At 37.9% G+C, this 23,958-nt stretch overlaps 1 pseudogene; it reads left to right on the forward strand.

Annotated features, from left to right (window-relative positions):
* Positions 1-15,699: 15,699 nt before the first annotated feature.
* LOC109451376 (ras suppressor protein 1 pseudogene) lies at positions 15,700-16,384 on the forward strand (annotated as a pseudogene).
* The last annotated feature ends 7,574 nt before the right edge of the window (positions 16,385-23,958 follow it).

A 23,958-nucleotide genomic window follows, 5' to 3' on the forward strand; every position in this document is an offset into this window, starting at 1 on the left:
TCCTGAAAACAAGTACGTGAAACTATCCAAGAAATTTTTTGAAAAATAAGCAATTTTTTAAAGTAGGAAAACAGAAGTTAGCTCTATCAAATTTTAAATCTACAATAAATAACTATTAATACACAAAACTTACATAGCACTTACTGTAAGCTTCTAAGAACAGTTGTAAATGCTTTATATACATTAATTTAATTGTCACAACAACCATTTGAGGTGGGTGTATGTTAGTGTCCCCATTTTACAGATGAGAAAATTGAGGTGCTGGGTTTAAGTAACTTGTCAAACATTGTAGACCAACGGGGTGGTAGAGCTGGCATTTAAATTTAGGCACCCTGACTCTAAATTTTGGAAACAACCAAAATGTCCTTCGATAGATGAATGGATAAAGAAGTTGTGGTATATATACACAATGGAATACTATTCGGCGGTAAGAAAAGATGCTATAGGAACATTTGTGACAACATGGATGGATCGTGAGAGTATAATGCTTAGCAAAATAAGTCAGACAGAAAAAGCAGAGAACCATATGATTTCACTGATATGTGGTAAATAAACCAAAAACAGCAAAAGAATAAGACAAACAAATGAGAAACAAAAACTCATAGACACAGACAATAGTTTAGTGGTTACCAGAGTGTAAGGGAGTTAGGGGGTGGGAGATGACGGTAAGGGAGATCAAATATATGGTGATGGAAGGAGAACTGTCTTTGGGTGGTGAACACACAATGGGATTTATAGATGATGTAATACAGAATTGTACACCTGAAATCTATGTAATTTCACTAACAATTGTCACCCCAATAAATTTTTAAAATAAACAAATAAATAAATTAATTAAATAAATGAAAGTGGGGGAAAATAAATAATTAATAAATTTTTTTTAAATGGGGTTCTTTTTTAAAAAAATAGATTTGGGGTTCTTTATCACTCCTCTCCTAAGCCAAACAAACTAGCTAACAAACATAATCAAAGCAAACAAAGAACGGTTGTCAAATCTCAAGAAGGAAGGCAATTCAAGTTTAAAAGTAACAAAAGTTAACAAACTGTTAAAAAGCAATACATTGGAGTACCAAAAACTGTTCTTCTGTGTCCCAGACAAACCAAAATCAAATTGAAAGCAACAAACAAGAAGAGAGTATATGCGGTACATATGGAAGATAACAATTATCTCACATGAAAAGTACCAAAAAAAATATTAAAGGGCCAAGTAGAGAGGTGAAAAAGGACATAGATTATGCCCAAAAAAGAAATATTTACTTGAGAAAAAATATTTAACCTCATTAATAGTGAAAGATATATAAGTGAAGCCTATGAGGAATTTGTTTTCCCTATCCGAATACGCAATACTGAAGCACATACTAGTATCTAGCCTCAGTTAGGGTGTAATAAATTGGGATTCTGAAACATTGCTGGTAGAAGCATAAACTAGTAGAGCTTTTCTGGCAAATTGCCTTACAATATAAGCCAAGAATTTTCAATATTCATATAATTTGATCTCTCCTGGGAATTCAGCCTAAGGAAATATGTGTAAATTTAGGAAAAGCTTTATGCTCAACGACATTCATAACAACTCAGATGAAAAATACTGGAAATCATCTAAATACGTAACAATAAGGAAGCAGTAAAATAAGTTATTCAATATATACACATTGTGCTGTTCTTGAAACTGTATTTACCCAATAACATAAAAAGTTGAGGAAATATTTGTTATATTTTTAAATGAAAAGCCAGGATATGAATTTATGTTTATTATAAAATGTATATGACCACAACTATTAAAGAAATAACCCAGTAAAAGACTAAAGAGAAACATATCAAACATACTAAATTATCAAGAAATGTTTTTCTTTCCACTTTTTGTTATTTACCTAATTTTCTATAATGAGCACTGATTATTTTTATAATGGGGAAGAAAGTAAAATAAACTTTGCTTTTAGAAAGCGGTTAATGGTAGGGAATATAGTCAAGAATATTGTAATAATTATAAATAGTGTCAGGTGGGTGCAAGACTTATCGGGGGATCCCTTTGTAAGTTATATAAATGTCTAACCACTATGCTGTACACCTGAAACTAATATAATATTGAATGTCAACTATGATTGAAAAATTTTTTTTTAATCTTTTTAAACGGTTAATGGGTTGTGTTATGTGTTGGGTTGACTGATCCCAATTGCTCCTGTCTCTCACTGGCACCGCTATCTGCCCAGGGGAGTGGGGTGTGTATTATCTCTTTGAAGCGCCAACTCTGGAGATAAACCTCCATTGACCTGTGGGCCTGCTGATTTGCAAGCAATGCCAGATAAGGAATTTTAAACACTGAGGAAACTACAGAACCCCTGGCTGGTCAGCATCAGGAGGGCCCAATCAGTGGAGTTTTTGTTTCCTCTGGTCAGTGGCCCTGAAAGAAAGTGAGATTACACTGTAGCTTTTGCACCCTGTCCAGGACGCCAGGCTCCACCACTTAAAGAACTGAGATGGATGTCTCTGGCAGCAGAGGAATGCCTGGCTAGAGAGATAGAGGAAAATGACACCCGGTGGTGAAGGGTGCAGATAAGATCTCCAAACAAAGACACTCTGGTTAACAGTTTCCAAAGTCCAGGAACAAATAGAAACCTCTAGGGAAGAGAGAATGAATCAAATGTAAGTAGGAATTCCCTGGTCTGACCCATGGGAAGGGTTGGGGCCGGAGGAATTCTTATTCCTGTTCTCAGTCTTTCATTTGCCAGTTAATTGAGCACATGGGATAAGCCAGATAGGTTTTGCTTATAAACTCATGCAAGAGACAAACAGGCAGATAATTAGGCCCAGTGTACAGGATGCTATGGTTGTGACATCAAGGACATCTTCAACTATTGAGAAAGGCTTTTTGGAGGAAGCTGACTCTAAAGTAAAACCTTAGAAGGGGAATTCGCCTGAGGAAGGTGTATGCGGGTAGGAAAGAAGAACAATCTTCCAGACTAAGGAAATGTCTAAGAACTGCAGGCAAGAGAGGTAACAAGCTTTTGAGAAAGCTTAAGACAACTGCAATGGAAGAAGGGAAGAGAAATGGTTTCTTTCAGTTTCCCTTAGATTGAGTTATGGAGAAAAAGAAAGAAAGAAAAAAAAGATTTGCTAATGCCTTTTTTTTTTTCAAACTTTGCTCTTTTCCTTTGTCCCAGAGTATGCTGTTATTGGATCTCTTAACCCTTGTGCTACTGTTTCAAGGTTGCAGAGGAAATAAACGGACAGAGGCAGCCCAAGGTTGAGGTCTGAGATCCATATAGATGATAGATGCTGCAGCCATTATACACCAATGGGACAAACCAGCCAGGCCAAAGGTGACTCATGTTGCCCTTAGATTGCAACTGCAATCATTTTCAATTCCCAGGGGCTAATGGTGGACTGTGGGGACGTCATTCAGTCATTCTGCATATGATGAGTGCAGAGTGGGTATCCACTGATATAATTCACAGTCTCATTGCTGAGCTAATACATGCAAACATGAATGGTATGGATTTACTTGACATGAGACAATTGTGGGATGAGGGGAGAGGGGAGTGGGTGTTACAACACACTTTTGAGTCCTAATTATGTGTTAGGCACTATGCAAAGTGCGGGGAGAAAAAGAAAGGAAAAAAACACCTATCCTAAAGCAGATTATGGTCTACAAGCTTGTGTATATATGCAGAAGAAGGAGAAGATGGGAAATCAGCATTGAAATGCAATTTAAAAGTAAATGCTTCATTACCTTGTGAACCTATTAAGAGAGATTCATTGGCTCTCTGTCCTTATGTACAACTCATTTAAGGGCTGAAATGAATAACAGGTCAATATCTCACAACTCTTTCACAGCTTGTGATGACACATTTCTCTTGTGAGATGAGAATACTCACAAGAATACCAGTACGATATGGTCAAAAGGATACGTCAGAGAGGCTTGAGTCTGACCTTACGACTTTACTTATTCAACCTCTGTTCTTAGGTTACTTAACCTTTCCGAGACTTAGTCTCCTCTTCGAAAACAGAACACAATAGCCACATGTGGGAAATAACATTAGTGGCCTACCCCGTGACAGCGTCCCCCTCTTTTTGCTATGGGAAGCTATCCCAGTTTTGTCTGGGGGAGGAAAGTCCATAACCTAGATAGTGGCCTAAGGCAGGTCTGGCACATTTTTCTGTTAGAGGCCAGATAGTAAAATTTTAGATTTTGCAAGCCATTTAGTTTCTGTCACAACTCTGCCACAGTCGCATGAAAAGAGCCATACACAACATTTAAATGAATGGGTGTGGATATGTTGCAACATAACTTTATTTACAAAAATAGGCAGCATCCAGATTTGGTTGCTGTTTGCCCATCCCTAGTCTTCGGCTACCCTGACAATCCTATTGTCTGCTTTCTCCACTTCCTTTGCAACAAAAGGTATCCATCTGATCCAGTTCTGGCCAACGATCCCTACCTAGAAGTTGGATGTGGGGGTTTCTGGGAAAATTTTTTGCTTTCCTAATGAAATTGGACTATTGTAGCTGGCCCTATACTTTCCTCTCAGTTCTACCTTAAATGTAGATATGATATCTAGAACTGATGTAGTCATCTTGCAATCATGAGATGACACGCATAAGACTAAATGTCAACTTGCTAAGGATAGTGATGCAGAAAAAGAAACTAGTTCCTTGATGTGCTCATTGAGAAGCTGAATCAATGCCAGCACCACCTACTGGACTACTAAACCCATAATTTTTTAAGCTACTGTGGTTAGGTTTTCTGCAATTTGCAGCCAAATCTATTCTTAAGTAATTGCAATATATGACAGGGCTATTGTGGACATGAGGTGAGATTAATATACAAATCACATAGTAGAGGCTCAATACATGATAGTTCTCTTTACATTTCATTTTACAGAAAATTGACATCATTCCCTTTGTGATTAGTCTTGTTAACATTTTGTACAAGCTTTTTTTTTTTTTAAGCCTAAGTCACCTACAATGGAATATTTTTTCAGAGTCATCTCTAGGTTCCCTCTAGAATTTTCCAAGGCCTCAGAAAGACTAGGGAAGGGAAGGACTAGAAAGAATATCTGTCAAATATATGGTGATGGAAAGAGAACTGACTCTGGGTGGTGAGCACACAATGTGATATATAGATGATGTATCACAGAATTGTACCCCTGAAATCTATTTAACTTTACTAACAATTGTCACCCCAATAAACTTTAATTTAAAAAAAAGAAAGAAAAAAAGAAAAGAAAAAAAGAAAGAAGGAAAGAAAGAGAAAGAAAGCAAGAAAGAAAACAAAAGAAAAGAAAAGAAAAAAGAAAGGAAGAAAGGAAGGAAGAATACCTAGTTTAGCAGGAGGCTGAGGATGAAAAGATCCCAGGTAACTGTCAAACAAATTGGAAAACAATCTCTCCCCAGTAACTATCAGTGAAAGCATCCTTCTCCCTTCCTTTCCTCAGCTGCCCGCCAAGGTTCTTCATGCCTGACTGCAGTGACTTCGGATATGAAGGCAGAAAACGTGTATGTAGAGTGCCTTGCACAATGCACGGCTCACAGGAGACCCTCAGTAGACACTACTCTGTTTGTTCTTCTTCCTGCCTGGCACTCTCACAGTCTCAGCTTACTGAACAATCAGACTCACTATGGAAAGGAACCCCATGAAGAAGACGCTTTAAGCCTGAAAGGGGAGGAGAGGTCAGAGAATGATTATTCCAAGGATCGGGAGCAACAAGGAACAAGGGTTTGGAAATGTTCTGAGTCAAGCAGGTCAGAAATCAGTTTCTAAAAAGCAGGTGTCTGGGATCTCTCGCTTTTTAAAACAGGGCCGTGTGTGTGTGTGTGTGTGTGTGTGTGTGTGTGTGTGCATGCATCTCAGCTTAAAGTCCCCATACAGTATCCAACAAGTGTGTGTGTGAAAGTATGGATCCATGGTTGGGTGGATGGATGGATGGATCACTAGGGACAGGAAGGGATAACGTGAGCGATGAGCAGCCGTGGTCTGGCTGTCTCTTCACCTGGCCTGGCTTTGTGAGAACTTTTCAAATGCTCTGCTGCAACTGCTCAATTCTTCTGGTATAAGGTGAAAGCAGCCACAGACACTATGTAAAGGAACTCATGTGTTCCAATAAAACTTTATTTACAAAAGCAGGTGGCGGTCGGAATTTGGCCCATGGGTCATAGTTTGCCCATTCCTGCTCTGGACCATGTCCACACCTGGGAGGGCCTCCTGTTTTGCTACAAGCCTGAGGATGGAGATGGACAGGTGCAGATAAAGAAACTTGGTTCCCTGACAGGAACCTCCAACACCTGGGACCCACCCTTGTTCTATGCTTCTTATCTTGTGAGATATGTGATTTCCTTTTTATTGTGTCCATTTGAGTGGGCTTTTCTCTTACTTGCAGCCATACCTCCCCAAGAGGAAATACTCCCCCTTGTCTATTTCCCTCATTAGCTTGCAGTAGGACATAAATCTACTGAAGGCAGGTAGCAGCAGGAGAAAAATGAGAAATGCCTCCTTACTGAGGACTTCCCAGTGCAAGAAGTCACTTTAGTAGATTTTAAAATACTTTAGGAATTGCCATACTGCTAACCCCCTTGAACGGTCACTGATCTGTTCCAGCTGTGTTTACAGAGGTTTGAAGATGATTATTAGGATGTAGCCCCTACCCTTGTTTAGTGGGCTAACTTCACTTAGCCACTCATGTCTACTGTCCTTCATTTGTCTTTTATTGTTTTCTATGTGTAAATCTGATCTCTACCAATTTAGAGAATAGATCTTTCATGACAGAAAACTATTTGTAGATCTTACAAAATTTGGCGCTTAACAGATATACAATATGTGCATTACTAACCGGATATTTGAAGGGATATTTTCATAAACATATTACAGATATAAGAACCATTTGGGGTCATTTTAAACAGCATCAGTCTGACTTACGCTACCTATTGCAAAAAAATTGTATTGAGTCTATCTGGGAAATGTCTTTTGTTTTGTTTTTTTTTTTTAAAATTCAGCTAATTTTGAACTATTGATTCATTTTTTTTTCTCTAAGGAGAATGTTTTCCCTTTAGTGAAACTTGTACAGCATGAACTTGTAGCACAGGAGCTCACTCTTTTGGCAACTGGTTGTTGTAATCAACATATCACAATGTGCACAGGTTTACCCTTTTTCTCTAAATTTAACAAAACACTTATTATCAGAAGTTGGCCTGTAACTTTGGGGCAGTTTTCAAACAATGGGTAAAATACATAAAAATAGTAGGCAAGGAGATGAAATTAGATTATAATGGGGAGCAAGGGGGAAAAGAAGAAAAAAAGATTAGTCTAGTTTGAACTTGCCTTAATTATACCCTATATGCAATGAAATGTGGTAATTTGATCTTCGTTGATTTAATGGTATAATCCCTCTTTTGTACTAGTAAATAGCCCCCAATTGCCTTGTGTATGAATTATGTTACAAGAAATGTGTAATTCTATCAGTGAGTTTGCTTAAACAAAAAAGTAGAATTTTTAAAGTGGCCTTAAAAGGGGGTGGGGTGGGCATTTTATTTTAAATTGAGATTCTTAACAGACTCTAAACACTTTTTAAATAAATTACAATTTATTTTCCTGACTGTGTAAATAATGTTTACAAACTGTAGAAAGTACAAAGAAGAAACAAAATTACGCATAAGCTCAAAATTCAAAGACAATCACTATAAAAATACTGGGGCAGTTCCTTCTAGTCCTCTCTCTCTCTCTCTCTCTCTCACATACACACACACACACACACACACACACACACAGAGTTAAAAAAATATAAATCTATTTCAAGGTTTATGGTTAAGATTAAATTGTAAGTCACTCCCAGATCATTAAGAAATTTTCATTAAGCTTTGTAGATGATCATTTAGTTATTTTTCAGTACATTATATTCTCTCCCTTAATTTTAGTTTGAAAGAAAAGATACTCATTGTATTTTAAAAGATTTTTGAAATAAAAATTATTCACAATCCTATTATTTTATTATAACTATTCCCATTTTCCTACTCCTTCCCTTACAGTGCAGATGCTATTTTGTATCCTGTTACACAGTAAATCCTTCTCAATTTGACCATGGGACCCTTTCTTGAGAGAGTATCTTACGGTACTGACGTTCAGAGTGTGAACCCTGGAAGAGGGAAGCAGCATCTCTGAGGAAATTGTTAAAAATGTAAATTTTCAGGTTCCAACCCAGACCTACTGAATCAGAAACTGGGGGGTGGGTTGGGGGATGGGAGCAGCAATCTGTGGTTGTTTTTACAAGACATTAAGGCAATTTGATGCATACTAAAGTGAGAGCCACTGTCTTGTGGGATCAACAATCTGCAGAACATCCTTTGGGAAACAATTTGCAAAACTGCCTTTCTGACAAGTCTTTATATATATGCTGGAAGGAAAATATAAATTGCTGGCTGCTTCTGTTCCCTCAAGAGTAGAGCAGGGATGTTAGCTGCCTTTCAGGATCAGGACTAAATATAATAATTAGTAAATGTATTTTGTAAACTATTAAGTGGTAAAATGATATATAGTTATTAGTTATTTTATGGTGACCTTGAATTCAAGTTGAAACATTTCTATTACTAAGCTCTGGGGAAAGCCAAGTGGAATGTGGACACATATGGTTCTTAATTTTCACATATTCAACTTTTATACAACCTGATTTTCACACATTACACATGCCACCCCTAAAATGCCTTTCCCACATGGAATCTGGAATTTCCTACACTTGCAGTTTCATGAGCAGTTTGAGGAATCCCACGGCCGCACCACCTGCCAACCCACAGCTCTGCTCTGGCAGGATCACATCTTTTTCTATTTCACAGTTTTTGTGCATATTTTATTGAGTCTTGCCTTTATTATTTACAAAGAAAACAAGAGAGAAACAGTAAGAGGCACAGTCCTCAGCCATGTTTAGTTTCTATTACATTTCTTTGGCAGTCGTAGGCTATGATTGTTCATATTTTTGTTTTATGCATGCGCTAGCCTCTCAAATATCGCCTAGTACATAAATTAGTGTTTCTTTCCAGTTCTCTGCTTTCTGAGCTATGCCTGCTTCCTGTCGCCAATTTGTTCTTCTTGCCCTTCCTAGTCGTGATGTCTGGTCATCCTCAGATGCCTAGTAATCCCTAGTTGTCTGTTCATATTTTTATGATTTTAGGTACCTGGCATGGGCTCCTCTGCAGCTGCTCAGCTCATTTCCCCCAACAGTAAAAGAAAAGGCAGCTGTGATCTTCATGTAAGTGGGTAGAGACTTGACCAAGAAATTCCACTTAGGGACTTGGGCATGGGCAGGCAAGCAGGCTGAAGACCCCTTTCCCTCTCACTCCCATCTCCTCGCCTCATGGCCAGACCGGAAGGGCTCTACTTTGGCCTTGGAGGACTCCGGTGAATTGTTTTACTTTCGCAGAGATGACTTACATTGTTTATTCCTTCTGAGTCCATCTTTGAAGTTCCAATTTATCTTTCTCAGTCCTCCACTCCCACATGCCACTATCCCTCCCAGGTAGGAAGCCCCCATTATTTGGAGGGATATTCTCTTGGGGTTATAACCCAGGATCCAAGGCTGCTGCTGCTGTTGGCTATTCAGTGGTGGTGATGTGTGTGTGTGTGGGTGGGTGCGGGGAGGTCAGGGTCATGACTAGTTTTGCTGCTCTGGATATAGGTCTGTAATTAATTATCCAGATAATTAATTATCTCAGGGCCTCCTACTGCTCTTGACTTATAGTCACCCTGACTCTGAGCTGGCAGTTTCTTTTCATCTTTTATCTTTCTTTCTGTTCCAATCTGTTTTTATAGATTTCTCTAGAACAATAGTTCTTTAAGTATAGTGCCTGAACCAGCATTAGCACCCCTGGGAACTTGTTAGAAATACAAATTGTTTATCTATAATACAGTTGATGAGCATTTGGTTGTTTCTAGATTTTTGACTGAATAAAGCGGCTATGAACATTCTTATACAGGTGTCTCTGCAAATATATCTTTCTAGCAGGTAAATACAGAAGTAGAATTACAGGATAAATCCAGTCTGGTGCAATCCAAAATTCTTCATAATTATGATCTGCTAATGGTATAGTGCTATGGGTTTATTCCTTTTATGGTTGCCATGTAAATACAGTAAGTCCAAATTATTGCATTGGGACCTACTCATAAAAAAAGTGCTCATTGTTTATCTGAAATCCAAATTTAACTGGGTAGCCTGTATTTTTTTATTCTTAGTTTTTGCTAAATATGCCAACTCTAATTCCTTTTTATTATCACTTATGTTACTTTAAGGACATTGAAGGACGGAAAAAGCAAGATTGACTTGTATAATCATTCTACCATGTTGACCCAAGATAGAAATTTGGCAAGAAACTGATGGTATCATAATCTATCTATCAGTCTGCTCGTTCCTCTGCACAATACACTGCCTAAGCCAGTAATTTTACATTTTCATCAGAGAGTCCTCCTTCCTAACACTAAATCCTCATTTCATGGAGGCTAAGAGAAGAATTTGAGGTTAGAAATTATTTCAGATTAGAAATTTTATTGTTCCTATTTAATGTTTAATTTGTGTTTTGAACATTTTTAATAATTACATATACATTGTATAACACCAAGGTTTCTATTTTTAATCCAAGATTAAAATATTTATAACATATACTAGGGACTTTATAATTTGTTTAGCTCTTGGGGATAAAATTCCTCACATAACATATAAGGCTATTGCTTGATTTTTATATATTAAGCTTTGCATATACATTTTCAGAAACTCATTAAATGCAAAAATAGTACTGCTTCCAAAAAGATGTAATGGGTAGAAAAAAATTTTAATGTACCCATTAGGTCCTTGGGCTAGAAAAATAAATATCTAGATGTTTTATTAGCTTTTTAGCAAGCTTAACCAATTTTGTTCCCGTACCATTAAGCTTTTACTCAATAAAGGATCCTAGTGTACTTAGTTCTTTCTTAGCAGTTGTGGATGTTATAAGATTATCATATATTCTGCCTATGAATATTTTGGATTTGCATTTGTTTGTCCTGTAATTTTTAAAATGTGTGCTCCTTCTACCCCACTGTTTTGGTACAATCTCTTGTGGTGAGTTGGTGGCAGGACACCACCCTGACTTTGAGGTTTCTGGCAGAACATTATTCTTGTGGTTGCTAAGTTATTGCTGAGGAATCACGTCCAAAGCCTATCCTCAGTTTTGGTTCTTCCAATGCATTAAATATTGTTAGTGGTTTTAGTTCCTTCATTGTTTCTATCTGAATAAAATGAAAACTCTTGTGAAACAGGATTTCCGGAGATGGTGGGAAAAGATCTACGTCCAACAAAGCTCAGGTTTGTTTGCATAAATTAGATTACTTCTGTTTTACTCAGCCATTCTCTAGACAGGCAAGAGAAATTTTGCCTCAAAATGTTCTTTTCATATCTGGTAGCAAAATTAATGCTAATAATAATAATAACTAGCATTGACCATATACCAGGTGAAGTACTAATCTAAGAACTTAACATGTATCCAGTGTAATTTATCATCCCCCATCTACAAGCTTGGTACTTTACATACATCATTCAGTCTTTACAACAACTTTTTGAGAGAGGTATTTGAAGATCAGGAAATTGAGACACTGACAAGTTAAGAAGCATGTCCAAGATGATACAGGTGGTAAATCATAGAATTGGGATTTAAACCCAGACTCTCAAGCCGTTTCACGTAATGCTGTTGAATCACTTTTCATATGTAAGCACTAGGGCACTTATTATCTTATTTCACTTTGACATGGGAAGAATAGACAATATTATTATCTCCACGTTAAAGGTAAGGAAAATGACACATAAGAGGTTAAATGGCTTGCCCAGCTTCACACATTAATGGTAGACTTGGCCCGGAGTCCCCACTGCTGGTCATTACTACAATACCTTTTCTGCTATCCTCCCAGCCTATGACTGGGTGAGGTTGTATTAAGCGAACATAGTTTTAAATTCTTCCATTCAAAGCATACCCTAAGAAGGTCATCATCCTTGAATTCTTAGTTCCCACATACTCATTGTTCATACCTAGTTTAATCATGGTGAGGAAAGAGGGGGTTGTTCAATATCCGAGAACCCAGAAAGCCTTGGTTTACGCCAGCAAACACTGATCTTCAAAGATAGACAAAGTCCTCAACCGTTTTACATTCCAAACCACACTTCCCAATAAAAATGATCCTTCACAGCAAGTTCCAAAGTAAGCTCCAGGCCGGGATCCCAGGCCATGAGTTCTATGCGAGGGTGTCATCCACAACCCACTGGGACTTTGGCAAGTTGTTTAGACAACCCGTCTCTGTCAAGCTGCCTTTGATGGCAAAGCCAGATGGGCTTCTCTGGACACCAGCTGATCTTCTCCTGCTCACCTTCGCAGGGCTCTGTTCTTCTTTTACCCTTTCCCTCCAGGTCACCAGTTCGCTGCATGCATGTTTCTCCTTGCCAAGAAGATACACTCACTGAACTGATCAGATAAATGTGCTAATCATTTATCTTGGCAGATTAATCCAGTGTCACTTCAGGTCTCTACAAAATTTCCTCCAACTACTTGACAGCCCTATCCTCTTACAATTAGAATCTTAAAAGCTAGATGCAGGTTGAGTCCAGATTCTAATTTCAAATCTCCATTGGCTCACACTTGGGACATTTTCTATCTTCCATCTCCAGCTGGCTGACTATCGTGCCCTTTCCTTTGGAACGAAAACTTCCCCACATTCATCTCCACATTCCTCACACTTATACTGGTGGAATTTATAGCTTGCTAACTCAGCCTTGTCCCAAAGACCAAGCAAAAGGGAATTGGGTTCAGGGCCTGCCTGATAGGCAGGAAATAGCCAAAGCTCCAGTTTTTTTTCATTTTTTTTTTTTTTTTTTTTACTTTTTGCCAATTTTTGGCCTCCTTTGCCCTCTTTCTCCATTTGAAAGACTTGTCTTCTGGAGGTCTCTGCTTAACTTTTTCAGCACCCAGCACTTGATCACTCTCTGGTTAAGGTTCAACAAAAAAGGCCTAAATGAGCTTGCAGCAGCAGGCAGCCAGCCTCAGCTCATGCTGCAGAATTTCCTAAAGGCTCTCAGGGGTCCGCAGGCGCCAGGCACATGACAGATGGCATCAGCGTGCCCTGTGCCTCTTGCTGAGTGGCGTCAGGTCCAGCAGTGGTACCAAATCTGAGTCTGCATTAGACACTGCTTGCCCCACGGTGGTAACTCCCTGGGAGCATGCCCCACCCAGATCGTGGGCTACTCAGGGCTCTTTCGGTGGCTGTGCCTAACAGGTGGCTGGTGTTGGGCCCATGCTGCAGACATCCCTTGTAACTCTCAGGGGTCCACAGGCCCCAGGAGTGTGGTGGCTGGCTTCAGCATGCCTTGGGACTCTTGCTGGGTGGCCCCAGCCTGGTGCTGGTGGCAGCCAGCCTTGGTTAACAGCATGGCTTCTCCCGCGTGCCTCCAGGCCCAACACAGGCAGCTGCCTACTGCAGAGCACTTTGTAACTCCTACCAGGTGGCCCCCAGCCAGGCACAAGCAGTGTCTAACCTGGGTCTGCACCAGAGCCCCTCCCAAGAGGCCCCAGAACCAACATACCTGGTGGCCGGCTTCAGACCACAACAGAGCACCAACAAATTAGTTCCACAAAAGACACACAAAGGATGGTCTCAACAGGCACTGGAACCCCACTGGGGTAAAGCCCTCTCCATTGGGTCAGATCCACATAGCAGTTCATATGCTGTGGTCATGGCTAATCCTCACAGCCAGTCAGCCTGAGGGTCAACCCTTTCCTCCCCCGTCCCTGCCCCAGATATGCCAACAGCAATCAAGGCTCAACTACAATAGGAGGGCACACACAACTCACACAAGGGACATTCCTGGATCACCCAACTCAGGTAATCAGGGAGACTGTGTCACTGGGCCCCACAGGACCCCTACTACATAAGGCCACTCTGCCAAGACTGGGAGACACAGCAGATGTACCTAATACATAGAAACAAATACACAGAATCAGCCAAAATGAGAAGGTGAAGAAATATGTCCCAAATGAAAGAACAAGAGAAAACTCCAGAAAAAGAACTAAATGAAATAGAGGCAAGCAATCTCCTAGATACAGAGTTCAAAACAATGGTTATAACTATATAAGCTGTCAGAGGGGTAGAAGCTTAGGGGAGAGGGGTTATCACTTTATGAGGGGTGTAAATGTCTAACTATTATGTTGCTTTGTACACCTAAAACTAATTAAAACAAAATTAATTTGAAAAAATGAAAAAAATGAAATATCACCACGAACAACATGGATGGATCTTGAGATTATTATGCTAAGTGAAGTAAATCACACAGAAAAAGTTGAGAACCATATAATTTCACTCATATATGGTATATAAAACTGAAAGCAACAAATGAACAAGGCAAACAAACAAACAAACAAAACAAAAACTCACAGATACACATAACAGTTTAGTGGTTACCAGAGGGTAAGGGGGATGAGGCAGGGTTGGTAGAAAGGGAAAAGGGGGTCAAATATATGCAGATGGAAGGAGAACTGACTCTGAGTATTGAACACACACTGCAATATATAGATTATGTATTACAGAATCGTACACTTGAAACCTATATAATTTTACTAACCAATGTCACCCCAATAAATTTAATTTAAAAAATAAAATAAAAACAAATCACTGGTTATAAGGATGCTCAATAAATTTAGGGGAAGAATAGATGAAATCAGTGAGAACTTCAATAAAGAGATAGTAAACATAAAAAATAAACTTAGAAACCATACAAAAGAGCAAGTCAGAAATGAAGAATAAAATAACTGAAATTAAGAATACACTAGAAGGAATCAATAGCAGATTACATCACGAAGCAGAGGATTGAATCAGTGATTTGGAAGAGAAGGTAGCAGAAAACACCCAATTGAAAGAGCTAAAAGAGAAAAGAATTTTTAAAAAATGAGGATAGTTTAAAGGACCACTGGGTCAACATCAAGTGTACCAACATTCACCTCATAGGGGTACCAGAAGGAGAAGAGGGAGAGCAAGGAATTGAGAATCTATTTGAAGAAGTAATGATGAAAATGTCCCTAATCTAGTGAAGGAAATAGACATACAAGTGCAGGAAGCACAGAGTCCCAAACATAATGAACCTAAAGAGGTCCACATGAAGACACAACATAATTAAAATGCCACAGGTTAAAGACAAAGAGAGAATCTTAAAACAGCAAGAGAAGAGCACTTAGTTACCTACAAGGGAGCTCCCATAAGACTGTCAACTGATTTCTCAACAGAAACTTTGCAGACCAGGAAGGATTGGCACAAAATATTCAGTGATGGAAAACAAAGATCTATAGTCAAGATAAGTTTACCAGATAAGGCTATCATTTAGAATCAAAGGAGAGATAAAGAGTTTCCAGACCAAAAAAAAAAAAAAAAAAGCTAAAGGACTTCATCACTACCAAACCAGTATTACAATAAATATTAAAAGGACTTCTCTCATTGCTGCAGTGCACCCTGTGAACCCTGTGAGACTCTGCCATTGTCATGCCCACTCTATTAGGTGCTTCCCTCCACAGTCCAAGTCTCTGAAAAAGTTGGTGGAGGAAAGCCAGGAGAAGAACCAGCTAAAAGTGGACATGAGTTACAGTGGCATTTCCAACGTGCTGGATCTCAACGACCTGTTCTCCTTATCCCACATCACACAACTAGTCCTCAGCCACAACAAGCTAACAACTATGCCACCAAATATAGCAGAACTGAGGAATTTGGAAGTGCTCAACATTTTTAATAACCAGATTGAGGAGTTGCCCCCACATATCAGCAGCCTTCAAAAATTCAAGCAGCTGAACTTCAGCATGAATAGACTAACCACTTTGCCTCGAGGGTTTGGCTCCCTCTCAGCTCTTGAGGTCCTTGATTTGACTTACAATAACCTGAATGAAAATTCTCTTCCAGGAAATTTCTTCTATCTGACCACCCTACATGCACTCTACCTACGTGACAACAATTTTGAAATCCTGCCGCCAGATATTGGGAAGCTCACAAAGTTACAGATACTCACCCTTAGGGATAATGACCTGATCTTTCCGTCTAAGGAAATCAGGGAGCTTACTCAGCTCAAGGAGCTCAACATTCAGGGGAACCACCTGCTGTTCTGCCCCCAGAACTAGGAAACTGGGATCTGACTGGTCAGAAGCATATATTCAAAGCAGAGAACAATCCCTGGGTCACCCCGATTGCTAACCAGTTCCAGCTTGGCATGTCCTATGTTTTTTAATATATCCATTCTGAGACATACAAGTATCTCTACGGCAGATACATATAGGCAAACCCAGAACCACTGACGAAAAATAATGAAAATTGAAAAAGATCAGCCAGAAATCCCTGACAACCAAGAACAAATAAGGGGTTGGCGTGGGCTGAACTTCTAGTCACTTCTCTCGTTATTCTGTTTTCTCTTGCTCTGTCCCACAAACAATTACAACTGACCCTGAAGAACATGGGTTTGAACTGAGCAAGTCTACTTATATGTGGATTTTTTTCAATAAATACTGTAAGTGCATATTCTCTTCCTTATGTTTTCTTTGTAAGATTTTTTCTCTAACTTTATTATAAAAATACAGTATATAATACATATAACACAAAAAATATATGACTATAGACTGTTTATGTTAGCGGTAAGGTTTCTGGTCAAGAGTAGTAGTTAAGTTTTGGGGGAGACAAAAGTTATTAGTATATGGGGATTTGCAACTGAGTGGGGGGTTGGCACCCCTAACCCTTGCATTGTTTAAGGGTCAACTGTACAATGTGTGTCTGTGTGTGTGTGTTTCTTTTCACTTTTTCCTTATAGTGCTTACCACATTAACTTTTAATTTCTTTTGGTAGGTAGTAGACTTTTATAAGTTCTTAAAACCATTTCCGTTTGTTTCCTTAAAAATGACCAAAGGCAGGAAACAAAGCTCTAATTCAACTGCAAATTCCATAGTAGGCAAGGTTTCAGTTCCTTGAATAGATGTTCACAAAGCTGCTTATTATCAAAAAAATAATTGAAATCATGTATCATTTAAATGGCACAGTTAACACTGTTCACTCTTCTGTTTCTTCACATAACTCATTGTTTTGCTTTATTAAAAATTTTCCTTCACCACTGAGATATTATGTTAACTTTACTTACAAATTATTTAAATAAAATCTTGAATTTGTATCACATGTTGTTTCTTAAATAAAGAATAATCTGATCTTGGGATAGACATACACACACACACACACATACACACACACACACACACACACACACACACACACACAGGACTTCCTTAAGAAGAAGAAGGGGGGAAAAGTTCAAAAATATAAATAATAAATGTCAATAACTACATATCTATCAATAATCACTTTAAATAAAATGGATTAAATGCTCCAATTAAAAGACATAAGGTGGCTGACTATATAAGAAAATGAGACCCATATGTATTCTGTCTACAAGAGACCCACTTCAGATAAAAAACACACACAGACTGGAAGTAAAGGGATTTAAAAAGGTATTTCATGCAAATGGAAATGGAAAACAAAAAAAGCTGGTATTGAAATACTTAGCTAAAACAAAATAGACTTTAAAACCAAGGCTATAACAAGAGACAAAGAAGGACAAAGGAATCAATCTAACATGAAGCTATAACCCTTGTAAATATTTATGCACCCAACATAGGAGAACCTAAACATATAAAGCAAATACTGATGGATATAAAGGGAGAGATCAACAATAATTACAGTAATTGTAGGGGACTTTAGCACCCCATTGACATCCATGAATACATCATCCAGACAGAAAATAAACTAGGAAACAGTGGCCTTAAATGACACATTAGACCAGATGGATTTAATTGATATTTTTAGAGCATTTCATCCCAAAGTAGCAGAATATACATTTTTTTCAAGCACACATGGAACATTTTCCAGGATAGACCACATGTTAGGCCACAAAGTAAGCCTCAGTAAATTTAAGAAGATTGAAATCATATCAAGCATCTTCTCTGATCACAATGGTATGAAACCAAAAATCAATTACAAGAAGAAAACTAAAAAGCACACAAACACCTGGAGGTTAAATAACATGCTAAATAATAAATAGGTTAACAACAAAATCAAGAAAGAAAGAAAAAATACCTTGAGACAAATGAAAACGAAAATACAATGACCCAAAATCTATGGGACACAGACAAAGCAGTTCTAAGAGGGAAATCCATAGCAATACAGGTCTACCTCAAGAAACAAGAAAAATCTCAAATAAACAATCTAACATTACACCTAAAGGAACTAAAAAAGGAACAACAAGCAACACCCAAAGGAAGGAGAAGGAAGGAAATAATAAAGCTCAGAGCAAAAGTAAATGAAATAGTGTCTAAAAAAATACAAAAGATCAATAAAATCAAGAGCTAGTTCTTTGAAAAGGGAAACACAATTGATAAACCTTTAACCAGTCTCATCAAGAAAAAGAGAGGACCCAAATAAATAAAAACAGAAATGAAAGAGGAGAAGTGACAACTGCACCACAGAAATATAACGGATTATGAGAAAATACTGAAAACAATTATATGCCAACAAATTGGAAAATCTGGAAGAAATGGATAAATTCTTAGAAACATACAATCTTCCAAGACTGAATCAAAGAGAAACAGAAAACATGAACAGACCAATAACTACTAACAAAATTGAACTAGTAATCAAAATATTCCCAACAAACAAAAGTCCTGAGCCAGATGACTTCACAGGTGAATTTACCAAACATTCAAAGAAGAAATAACACCTATCCTTTTCAAACTATTCCTAAAAGTTCAAGAAGAGGGAAGGCTCCCGAGTTCATTTTACAAGGCCAGCATTACCCTGATTCCAAAACCAGATAAAAATAAAATTTTTCATAAAAACTTTTTTATGAAAAAATAATTATAGGCCAATATCCCTGATGAACATTGATGCAAAAAATCCTCATCAAAATATTAGCAAACCAAATTCAGCAATATATTAAAAAGATCAGACATCATGCTCAAGTGGGATTTATTCCTGGGACGCAAGGTTAGTTCCATATCCACAAACCAACTAATATAATACACCACATAAACAAAATGAAGGATAAAAATCATATGATCATATCAATAGATGCAGAAAACCTATTTAATAAAATCCAGAATTCATTTATTATAAAAACTCTTAGAAAAGTATGAAAAAAGCAACCATACCTCAACAAAATAAAGGCAATATATGACAAACCCACAGCTAACATTATATCATTGGAGAAAAGCTAAAAACATGTTCCTTAAGATCAAGAACAAGACAAAGATGTCCACTTTCACCACTTTTATTCAACTTAGTATTGGAAGTCCTAGCCACAGCAATCAGATAAGAAAAAGAAATAAAAGGCATCCAAATTGGAAAGGAAGAAGTAAATCTGTCACTATTTGCAGATGACATAATATTATATATAGAGAACCCTAAAGATTTCACCAAAACAAAACAAAACAAAACAAAACAAAACAAAACAAAAAAACACCCCTATTAGAACTGATAAATGAATTCAGTAAAGTAGCAGGACAAAAAATTAAAATTCAGAAATCAGCTGCAGTTTTATGCACCAGTAAGAAAATATCAGAAAGCAAAATTAAGAAAACAATCTCATTTACACAACTGCATTTAAAAAAAGCACACACACACTCACACAAACCTAGGAATAAATTTAACCAAGGAGGTAAAAGATATTTACTCAGAAAAGTATAAGACGCTCAAGAAAGAAAGTAAAGAATACACAAATAAATGGAAGTATAGACCGTGCTCATGGATAGGAAGAATTAACATCATTAAAATGCCCATACTACCCAAATCAATCTATAGATTCAACACTATTCTACCAAAATATCAATGGCATTTTTTACAGAACAAATAATCCTAAAATATACATGGAACCACAAGAGACCTTGCATAGCCACAGCACTCTTGAGAAATAAGAACAAAGTTAGAGGTATCATGCTGCCAGATATCAAACTTTATTTCAAGGCTATAGTAATCAAAACAGCATGGTACTGGCATAGAACAAACACACAGATCAATGGAACAGAATGGAGAGCCCAGAAATAAACCCATTCCTATATGTTCACTTACTTTATGACAAAGGAGACCAGAGTATACAATGGAGTAAACAAAGTCTCTCCAATAAATGGTGTTAGGGAAACTAGTAAGATACACACAAAACAAAACAAAACAAAACAAAACAAAACAAAACAAAACAAAACAAAACCTAGACCACTTTCTTATACCATATACAAGAATAAACTTAAAATGTATTAAAGACTTAAATATAAGACCTGAAACCATAAAACTTCTAGAAAAAAACATGGGCATTAAACTCTTTGACATTGCTCTTTATAATTTTTTTTCTGATATATATTTTTGGGCAAGAAAAACAAAAGAAAAAAACAAACAAATGGGACTATATTAAACTAAAAAGTTTTTGCACAGCAAAGGAAACTATCACAAAAATGAAAAGAAACCTACCAAAAGGGGGAAGATATTCATCGGTGACACATCCTATAAGGGGTTAATGTCCAAAATTTATAAAGAACTCATACAACTTAACACCAAAAAAACAAACATCCCAATTAAATAATGGACAGAAGACTTGAACAGATATTTCTCCAAAGAGGACATACAGATGGCCAACAGACATATAAAAAGATGCTCAAAGTCACTAAATACCAGAGAAATGCAAATTAAAACCGCAATGAGATATCACCTCACACCGATCAGAATGGCTATCATCAATAAATCAACAAACAAGTATTTGTGAAGATGTGGAGAAAAGAGAACGCTCATGCACTATTAGGATTACAAATTTGTGCAGCAACTATGGAAAACACTATTGGAGTTCCTCAAAAAATTAAAAATAGAACTACTTCTTGGTATTTATCTGAGGAGATCCAAAACATTAATTTGAAAAGATATACTCATATGTACCCCTATGTTTATTGCAGCATTATTTACAATAGCCAAGATATGGAAGCAACCTAAGTGTCCATCAATAGATGACTGAATAAAGAAGATGTGGTACATACATACAATGGAGTATTACTTGGCCATAAGAAAGAATGAAATCTTACCATTTGTGACAACATGGATGGACCTTGAGAGTATGATGCTAAGTGAAATAAGTCAGACAGAGAAAGACAAATACTGTATTATTTCACTTATGTGTGGAATCTAAAAAAACAAAATAAATGAACAAACAAAACAGAAACAGACTCATAGATATAGAAAACAAAGTGATGGTTGTCAGATGGGAGAGGGTTTGGGGAAAAAGTTAAAGAGATTAAGAAGCAAAAATCAGCATTTACAAAATAGACACAGGGATGTAGAGTGTAGCATAGGGGATATTGTTAATATTTTAATAACTATGTATGGTGCCAAGTGGGTACCAGACTTATCAGGGGATCACTCTGTAAATAACTGTCTAACCATTATGATGTACACATGAAACTAATATAGTATTGAACGTAATTTGTAATTGAAAAAATAAATTAAATAATAGAAAAAAATGTTTAAGGACTAAATGAAGTTTATGAATCAGTCTTTCCCTGCTTCAAGCTACTCCTCACCAGTCCATTAGGAGTTTTCAAAAGAAATGTTGATGAAAGAACGTCCAGACTAGAAAAAGTCTTAAGAGTTTATTTGAGCCAAACTGACAACATTGCCGAGGAGCAAAATCTCAATGGATTGAAAAAATGCTCTGGAGAATGGCAGTTTTGCAGCGTATTTTATACATTAGAATCAAAGGAAAGTCGTAAAGAGGTTACTGAAATTCATTGGTGGTAGATTAGGGAGGTGGAAGGAAGCAAAGTATGGAAATTTCTGGGATTGGATAAAAAGCAAAATGGAAAGACACATACTTCTTTTACATTGATGGGTATGGGGTAGTTAACATTTACGGCAGATAGAAATTACCATCTCTGTCTGCGGGGAACAAGATAAATGAGGTCTCGTGGTCTGGCCAGTGGTTGTGCCTCTGGAGTCTGGAAAAGAAAATTACTCTGACATTTCAAAGGTATGTTATCTTAGATACACACAGACAATAGACAATTTCAAAGTTAAAGATTGACCTCTGTCAAGGAAGCTACAGGCCTAAGACATGACTACCCACCATGACCCACTTTTAGTTAGAAATTTTTACATTCTGACCACCCTGTATGGTTACTTTGGTCTGTAGGTTTGTAAGGCCCAAACCTCTCCCCTGGGCTTGTCAGGTTTAGTGTGTGGCCCCTTTTTCATCCACAGGTTCCTTTAGGCCACTAGGGTGTCATTAGGTAAATCACTGCCTACAAAATGAGCTGTTAAATTGGGTAAATTTCTATTCTGTTGCACTCATGGTAGTGTAGATGCCCGTAAGAGTTTACATGACTTCCAGGAGTTCCAGAAAGCAACATAAACAAAGAGAGGAACTCATCAAATCAGCGTTCCCTCAGCCATTTCCTGTTTTATGGAAAGCAGACACTTGGACTTCTTTTCTCAGTCAACAAACACTCTTTGTGCCCTTGCTTAGGGCCAAGTATGACTTCGGTGATGAGAGGACACAAGGCAAACACAAAATAAGAAAACTCCCTACCTTAAAAGAATCACAGAGCCTGAGGAGGGATTCAAGCCTCAAGCTCCATTTCTGTTTCTGGAGACGTGGCCTGTCCTGATACTACTGGAGGCTGGAAAAGTATTGCCTCTCTCTTCTCATTTAATCCCTCACTCCCTGTGGTGATGTGGAAATGAGAGACCAGGTGCAAATTCTCCTCTCCTCCTAGTATTTGTCATTTCTTAACCTCTAGTCATCTCAGTTACCTTGTCCGTAACTTTGTAGTTAATATTTAATGTCTAATTTGCAGGATTGTTGAGATGACCATGAACAGTATAGATAAAGTGCCTGGTGCACAGCGATTGTTTGATAAACAATAGTACCTATTTTAATAAGAAATGGAATAAGATACAACAGTTGTCCAATAAGCAGTAGCTATTAATATGGTAGCTCTTTGTCTTCGATCCCAAACTCACAGGGCTTAAGGTGTCAAGGTGAGCGTTAATGGAGGTAGAGGATTACTTTCCCTGGCTCCTTTCTCATTCTGGATCTTGCCAACCCTGTTTGTACAAGCCTTTCTGTTCTGTCCTAAGCAGCTCAGGGTGTGTCTGCTCCTCAGGCTGGCCAGCTTCTACCTGCTGAAGCTTCCTGTGCAGCCAGAGGTCAAGCAGTTGGCAAAGTCAAGCCAGCCAGCTGCTGTGAAGTGATACTTCTGAAGGAAATCCTGGATCGGTCCTGGAAGGGAGTTGCAAACTGCAGCCTGGATTAACCCAGGCTGTTCATCAGTATCCCTCAGCTGCTCGTCCACTCTCTGCCGGGCAGCTGGGCAAGAAACTCCAAGACTGTCAGTCCTCACTGCCCAGAATGGCCAGAGGGAACACTGGGAATTCCTGATCAGTACATGCTCTTTCCCAGAAAAGGGATTAAGCGTGCCCTGACAGAGTTTACTCTTCCATCATGCTATCTTGGGGAGAGAAAAGGGACCTGAGCAGTCCATTCCCGACCTCTTGAAAAATCCTTTCAAGCTGCTCCTTTCAAGCAATCTACTGGCATCAAATGTGTCTATGCACTTGAAAAATGAGGAAAATAATGCCAACCTCAGAGGGTTTTTATAAGAAATAAATGAGAGATGACACGTAAAAGCACTTACCCAACTGCCTGGCACGTGGTCAGTTCACAATATACACGATAATTTTCCCCTTTTCTTAGTAATATTGTAAGGTGGTATTGCATAGTGTGAGGAAAACAAGCCCGTAAGTCTCTATCAGAACTCTCTCATTATAGGTGACCAAAACTTAACTCAAACTAGATTAGGAAAATTTAAAAAAAAATTTATTGACTCATGGAACTAATAATAGGCATGACTAAATCTAGAAGC

Source organism: Rhinolophus sinicus, chromosome 14 (genome assembly GCF_057876585.1).
Source record: "Rhinolophus sinicus isolate RSI-liver-muscle chromosome 14, RSI-T2T, whole genome shotgun sequence".
NCBI lineage: Eukaryota > Metazoa > Chordata > Mammalia > Chiroptera > Rhinolophidae > Rhinolophus > Rhinolophus sinicus.